Below are 8,057 nucleotides of genomic sequence, written 5' to 3' on the forward strand. Positions count from 1 at the left end.
AATCACGGTGGGTAAAAATCAACTGTTGTTTCTCTGCCGGCCACTTCTCTGCTTTCTGCCCTGATGACTGGGTCCTGCAGCCAACTGGCCATGGGGAGTTTACAGCTATCCCAGGCAGGAATGTTCAGGGAACTTGCTACCAGAACTCGCTGCTCCTTCTCCCCTCCTATTCCTCCTGCAGGGAACTCTGGCGGCTGCGAGAGGCAGTTTCTTTATTTTTCCCAGTCCACCGCCCGACACTTGTGGTTCTGACCTGTGGTAGCTTTTATGCATAGATCCCACGCTCAGACTTGCTGATGTGCAGTTTGGGGGCTTTTTGTTGAGTTTTAGATGTTCAGTTTATTGTTGTTTCAAGGGGAGAGATCTGGGGACGTCTCTCACTCTGCCATGTTTCTTCGTATTTTGGAACATGTTTTCTTGTGTGTCAAAATGCAGGTGCTATTGTGCAAGAATCTAGATAATGGTATAAAGTGGAAGTAAAATGTGGACACCTCTAGGAGAGTAAAGTCTATTAAAAAGAAAACTGAAAAATCGAAAAGAGTCTAGGGAAACATGACTCGTGAATGGACACTTTACACACCACTGAAGAAGAAAGGAACATATGTGGGGCAGATGAATCCACACATTTAGGAAGGAACAAAAGGCAAAGGGATTAAAACAAAACAGGCAAAAAAGTTTTCTGGTGAGGCTGAAAGAGAGTTCAAAAATAGCCTAGGTCAGAGACTGATGAGAATCCAAAGATCCAGGAATGTGTCTGACTATAATAAGGTCTGGGTTAAACTGATGATGGGTGTTTTTGAATTCATCCAACAGGAGAGACTGAAAGATTAAATCAGTATTTAGATGTAGTTTTATGACTCTATTAGTTGAATGCCTCCCCAAGACCTCTTTACCTTTCTAGTAAATGTTATCATGTACCGGATGGTCTGCATGTGTTGGAGGACTGCCAATAGAAATGGGGTGATGAGGGCAGGGCCAGAGCAGAAGAGGAAGTGGGGGAGGTTGTAACTCACAGCTTAGCCTTCTAAGGCAGATAACTTCCTCCGTTCTGCTGAGCAGTGGCAAGATGCAGGAAACTTAGTTTTCACGAGACAGCTCAGTGAGGTCCTACTTTTATTTGGTCAACTCTCCAATACCCTCTTTCCTATACTCCATGCATTCTATTATTGTCAAATGAAGAAAGTTAGTTGTGCTGTTCATTCTATAAGGCTGAACTTAGGGAGGTGAGGGACAATATCCCCACCCCCCAGCTTTATTGAGGTATAATTGTTGAATAAAATTGTAAAATATTTAAAATGCACAATGTGATTATTTGATACATGTCTACATTGTGAAGGGATTCTCCTCAAGTTAATTAACTAGGGAAATGTGTTATTAATCTTTTGATGCAGCGGGTGTTTGTTGAACAAATACAGAACTGAATAGGAGAATCTGCAAATATGAGTATTTTTTAAACTATAAAGCACTACGCAAAGTGTAAATTTTTATGGTTCTCTTTTCTACTCATACTAGGTTGTGCTCACGTTCTACTTCCTGACACCAACTTTGACCACCCCATCCTACACTTATATCTGTCTTCTTTGAACTTGTATTTTGTCTATTATCCATACTGATAATGTTGCAGCCAGCATTCTTTTATTATATCTTTTAATGAATAGGAATCTTATCTCCCTAGATAGATTGTAAACTTCCTTAGGGCAGGAGAGAAAAAAGTCCTGCCTTCTTTTTTTTTCTTAAGCTCTGTGAACCCAAGGCCTATGTTAATTGAGTGATTGGTTATAGATTGACTATAGCAAAACTACACACCCTCCATGAGGTTTTAATCTATAAACAACCAGCTTGTACTAATGATGCCTGTCATCACTGTAGCCCTACTATCACAATAAGTAGCTTTTTTACTTGGCATTTTCAGGGATATGCTCAGCAGCATTGTCACTAGTATTAGATACCATAGAGGAGTTGATACTACATTGCTGACAGCTCTAAGATGTTTCTTCTCCAATAGCTTATTCATACTTAAGGGGAAAACATCACACTCATCAAATTGGGCCACTCTATTGTCAGACAGTTGGATTCCAAGCCCAAAAGGAACTTGGACTATGGCATTCAGAGCTAATAACACAGTGTACCCCTTGCATAGCACTGTGACACAAATGTTTATCCTGTGTAATCAGAATAAAGTGATGCATAAGAAAAGACCTGAAGGGAAATGAAAATCACCAAATTGAATACGGATCTTTAGGAGTGCAAGAGTGAAGGTGGGAGTATACAGTGGGAGGAGAGTTCTACCATTAGTCCGGGTGGTAGAAATATGTTACAGACAGCTTACATGTGTTTGAACTTGTTGTAAAGCACTGACTGGAGGACCCATCTTCTTCCAGGGATACCTGTATAAGTCTCTACCTAATTACTAGAAACTTGGAATCCCTGGGAGTTCTGAGACCATTGCTTACAGCTGACTCTGAAGCCTTCCTCTATCTTCTTGGTATTTAGATGCCTGGATCTTGGAAGCAAGATAATTCTCTAGGAGACTGCTTTTTGTTGAAGGCCTTTGTCTTAAATAAGAATTCAAATTTAGGTTAAACATAAAAGGTAGCCAATTTGGAGTGAATAGTGGCTTTAATATCTTCTGAGGCCTGAACTATAAAGTTCTTTAAAGTTAATTATAAAGTTCTTTAAAGTTAACTATAAAGAACTTTATAGTTCAGGCCTCAGTATATAATAAGTATGTAAGATATGTCAGAGATGTTTGAAGGTTATTATTGTTAGTTTAATTCCATGTATCATATTGAATCCATGACAACACAAAAACAATTCTACATAAAAACAGAGGCTGTTAATATTAAATAGATGAGAAAACTTAACAATTCTTATATGTTAGACATCTCAAAATGTGATTCCAAACTGGATTTTTTTTCCTCTTTAGGGAAAAAGGATTGATGGAAAACGAAAGAAAGCCTGCATGTGCCAGAGGATTCTAAGTCTAGATCTCAGCTCCTTTTCCTTTTCCATCAGCTACATTTCAGAAGAAGCTCAAATGTTTGGGATGTATTGATTCTATAAGCTCTCTAAATAAGATAATGACATTTTATTTATCAAAAGTTAAACCAGCTATGTGTGTAAGTGCTCAAGGGTCTATGTTTACTCTTCTGTTTTGTCTCTTTCCCCCTATTTCTACCAGGGCCCCTCCCTAAACTCTCCCAAACATTTAGAGATTTTTCTTTCTCTTTTCTCTCATGTGTATTCCTCCTTAAATCCAGAAGCAAAACTGTTAGGGCACAAAGAAGGGAGGGATCATGATAGGATAGGATGGAATGAGGAAGCTGAATAGAAGAGTTTTGTGGTGTACAACTTATGTTTAAATAGTGATTATCTCTACCAACCTATGAAGAATTCTCATTTGAAAGCAAAAGTAATTGTCAATTGACAGTGTTTTAGCACCGGTATTGTAACATGAATTAATGGACCTAAGATGTCTAGATTTATAGTCTGGTTGAATGGCTTCTTTTGTTGCCTTTTCTGTGAGAATAAGGATGTGCCACTATCTGTTATGAGTCTATTAGACTTCTTAGCAGTTGTATTTCTTCAGTGCAAATCAACGAATTGGAATTCTGACTCATGAATTGCTTTTGTAGTGTTGATTAGCATGAATCTGTCTCCTGGGAGTTTGCTCAAGTCTGAATGAACTGAAAAAGTTACTTTTCATTGGCTTTCAAATTATACCATGTAGACATCCATATAGCCTGAAACTCAAATAACATTGGTGTAAGGGATAAAAATGCCTTTGGGGTTTTGAATTTTATGGAGATAATACATGTACTATACCTATATATATTCTGGGAACATGATTTGTTTTATAACCAAATCTGTGGTTGGACAAGTGGCTTTAGGACAGAGTAGTGGCATATCGTGTAACATTCAGAACATGGTGTAAAAAATTGTTTTCAATTTTAGCATTTAATCCTAAGAACAATGGACTTAATGGAAGTAATAGCTAATGAAAAAAGATAGATAGTATTTTCACATAAATACTTTCTTAAATACTACTCTTAAATATTTTATTTCTTTCAGAATTTACATTGAGGCTTACATAGGTATTGTAGAGTTGGTAACCAGAGAACTGAATCCTACTGACAGGTTTTAGGAGTAGGATGAGATTACAGATGCTTAGAGTGAAGTCACTGGTAGTATTGAGAACAAAAAATAACTGGCCCTACTCATTCTACATACAATCAAGTTTGTTGTGTATTTTATTTACCTGAATAGACTTTAAACAAAACCCTTTGAATGGTGGTTTGTATTTCCAAGTTGCTTTCATATTTATATTTATCATTTTAACAGATCTGATAAATAAACTCATTACTACATTTAATACTTGAGGAAACCAAGAAATACTGATGTTCAGTAACTTGCTAAAGAACATACAGCTGATTAAAAGGCAAAACTAGGATGAACTCTCAGTTACCCAGGGGCAGTTTCCATTCCACTGAAATCCATACAGCAAGGTAGTTTAGAGCAGGGTTTGCTACAGTTCAAACTGGAAGATTGCTTGAAACAAGAAATCTCTATGCTTGCTTATGTTAGAATAACAATATTTATTGAGTGCTCATGGTGTGCATGAGGCACTATTCTAGTTATTGTTCAGCAGGGGAGGTTTAAAATAAATAAACTGATACCTTCCTCAACACTCTTGATATCTTTTGAGGAGAATAATTATATTTCTGTGGCTCTTATTTTTTAGAACGCTCTTCTTCTTGCCTGAAAATGTAGGCACTGCACAAGCTGTAGTCCTTGGTCATCTCTTAGATTTGCTTTTTCTAAGCGAGCCATTCTTATGGCCTTGGCTATCTTTCACACTTCTCAGATTTAACTTTGGCCTCTACCTCTTACCCATCACTTACATTTACGGCCATTATTTCCAATCATCTATCAGATAATGCTTCTTGGAATTTTTGCCGTCTCCTCAAACTCAAAAATAATCATGTCCTATGCTCCCCACTTCCATCCCCAAATTACCTATTTCTATGAATAGTAGTAGCACCACTGCCCAGATCTCTACAGTTTCAAAATTTCAGACGTCTCTGACTTACTCCTTTCCTGTGCTGCCTGTATCTAATCACTCACCAACTTCCATCTAATATTCCTTTTACATATCTCTTGCCACTAACTTAGCCTACAGCCTTAACTCCCACTCTTTCTGTGGCCTCCTCATCTCGTTTTTTTTTCAAATGTAGTCACAGCTATGAAACTCTGCCAGATTCATCTCAAAATGTTTTTTCATCATGTCCTTGCTTATTCAAAGTTTGCCGATAAGATTTTTCATTAAAAAGTGCCTGGAATTGAATGTCTAATTATCTTGCCTTAAACTTCCACCCAAATTTATTTTATGTTACTCCTCAACGCAATCCCTTTACCCTAGCCAGATTATGCTCCTTGGTGTACCTTGTAGGTACACCTGTAAGTTCCCCAAGGGCAAAAACTACATCTTACCTTGCTTTGTGCCACATACTGCATTGAGTTTAATTAATACTTGTTAAACTGGATTACAACATATTTGAGAGATTTTAACAAGAACATAAGAAATAGCAAAATGGATCAAAGTAGAGGTTCATGTAGAGCTATGTTATTTGGGAGATTATGATAGTTATCCTTTATGGCTTTAGATTCACAAGGTTGGATATGTACCTTATGGGTCTGTGCCGTTCTTTTAATCCCTTATTTTCAACCAATCATACAGCAAAGGTAAATTTATAATTTCTGCACCATGGATAAATTTGTTTTTATCCTAGATAAATAGTTCCTAAACATATCAAAAGTTCGATTGAAGGTAGGAGGGAAAAGTTAGTAGAATATGAAATTAATGATCCTGGATTAGAAAGACACCAAAATGCTGGATTCAGATATGACTAAATCTGCAAACTCTAACCTACAATTCTATTTGAGTTCACTGGCTCCCAGGCTGATTTATTTCATTTGCAGGAACTGATTGGCATACAATGTAGTCCCAAGTCCAGGTTTAGTTACATTTTGTTTTTGAATAATCACCTGATAAATGTATGGTGTCATGGCTCTTTCTAGGTTTCAAAACAATCAGAGCTTTGGAAGGCAGAACAACTGAATTCAAGATTCAAGGATTTTTCTTTTTCTTTTTTTTTAGGTAGAGATGGAATCCACCAAACCATTTGTTTACCCTTAAAAATAGCTTCTTTGCCGTTTAAGAAGAAGAATGCTCCTGGCCAAATATTTTGATTAAAATGTATGAAGTTTTGGCTCTGTGTGAACCTGGTCTATGTCAAATATGTTTAAGTCACTAAATAGATCATGCAATATTCTTTTATTCATTTATAGTTCTGAGAGCTTTCTATTTTCAGTGTCCAGTCATAACTTGTCAATTTCTAGTTGTGTGGTATGTTTCCAGAGAATTTCTTAACCTGAGTCTATTTTCTTATTTCCAAAACAAGGATAGTAACACTTACCCTGCCTAAATTGTAGGATATTGAAAGGTTCAAGTAGTATAATGAATGTGAAAATACCAGATCATTCTTCACTGGTTTATCTTCAACAGTCACTGTATATATATATTTTTCATATTGGAGGAAACTGCCAGTACAGATTAGAGAAATGATATAAAGCCATTAAAATAGAATTTTAAAATATTCCCTGTATTTCCAACTTAATTACAAAGGTACTGTAGGCTTGGGGAATGTCATATCGAACCCCTAGTAGAAGTACTGAGCAATACTTGTTGACAGACTTATTAGATTATCAAGCTCTGGCCAACAAATAAAACAGAAAGAATTCATACTAGCAGCCTAATTTAAAGCAGGTAGGGCAGATCCCAGAACTCTTGGGAATTTGCTAAAATCAGCATAATTTTACTACATGCAGTTCTGGTCCTAGCATTGAAACGTTGACTCTCCTTACCTGCTAACTTCAAGGTTGCATTCACTCTCGAAAGCAAGCTCCAAGTCTTCAGTAAATCCAGTCTACCCGGTTTCCTTGAGAAATAAACCTTCGTTGGTGAGCTGCACAGTGAATCTGAATACACCAGAGGGTCCTGAAAGTACACTCCATTCACAGGGCGCCTGCTTTTTAGGCAAGCTTCTTTGAAAAGCTGGGTTGCTGCTATTTTTAAAAAGAGAGAGGGCAGGGCACATATGCTAGCCAATGTATACAGATTCTTCTTCCTCTTTCAGATTAGTCCTCAAACTGTTTAAAGCACGCCTAAGTTTGGCTTCTCTGGTGTCAAGTGGGGGAGGGGAAAGCAGAGGGAGGGAGGAAGAATAGAAACTGGAGACTTGCAGGTTGTTGTGTGTATAAATGAAGTTTTATCTCTAACTCCAGGAATAGAATCCTCAGGAAATCACACAACTGCTCTGAGATGGGAAGCAGGAAGGCGTATACTATATCTAGCTTAGTTCTCTCTGATTTTTATGACTTGGGAGTGGCTAAACTATTTGTAGGCAGAGAAAAATAATCCTACCAGTATATGCTAATCTAACTGCCATTATATGAAACTTGATTTTAGGCAAGATAAACTTTCTCTCTCTCTCTCTCTCTCTCTCTCTCTCTCCTATACACATCACATATACCTTTGGTGATGGCCAGGCTCTATCCACATTCTTAAAAGGCTTAGTTTGAGCTTGGTTTCCCCAAATCCCTACAATACATTGCCCCCACTGGATTAAAAGTGAGTTGTTTTCTGTTACACTCTGAATGGTCTGGAATGACTGGGCTTGCTGCCAGGGATTCTGTGTTAGGAATTTGGAAGCCAGGTAAATGCTCTTGACCTTTGGCTATGCTCTGGGGTGTTGGACATATGGAATACTCTGTCCAGCTTCTGGAGAATGGGGACATGCCAGTCTGCTATGTGCTGATTTGAGCTTGGGGAAGCACCTTCATGTTATGAACCAAATGATGTGAGTTGGTTACATCAATTATATTGAGTTATATTAAGATACTCTGTATGGGGATAGGCATATTTATGTTTATTTTAATACTCTTTAAAACAAAGCCCTGTAACTAATAACTAATTTGGTTGTACTCAGTAAAACATG

The 8,057-nt window shown here is 37.4% G+C and overlaps 1 protein-coding gene across 4 annotated transcripts in view; it reads right to left on the reverse strand.

Moving 5' to 3' along the window:
• Positions 1-7,325, reverse strand: part of CYSLTR1 (cysteinyl leukotriene receptor 1) — a 29,589-nt gene extending 22,264 nt beyond the window's left edge. For all 4 annotated transcript variants that reach the window (XR_005649967.1, XM_039849363.1, XM_039849385.1 and 1 more), the window contains exon 1: positions 6,925-7,325. The gene's annotated coding sequence lies outside the window, so the exon portion shown is untranslated. The remainder of the gene's footprint in view (positions 1-6,924) is intronic.
• Between the last annotated feature and the right edge of the window lie 732 nt (positions 7,326-8,057).

This window comes from Pteropus medius, unplaced genomic scaffold (assembly GCF_902729225.1).
Source record: "Pteropus medius unplaced genomic scaffold, Ma_sr-lr_union100, whole genome shotgun sequence".
NCBI classification, from domain to species: domain Eukaryota; kingdom Metazoa; phylum Chordata; class Mammalia; order Chiroptera; family Pteropodidae; genus Pteropus; species Pteropus medius.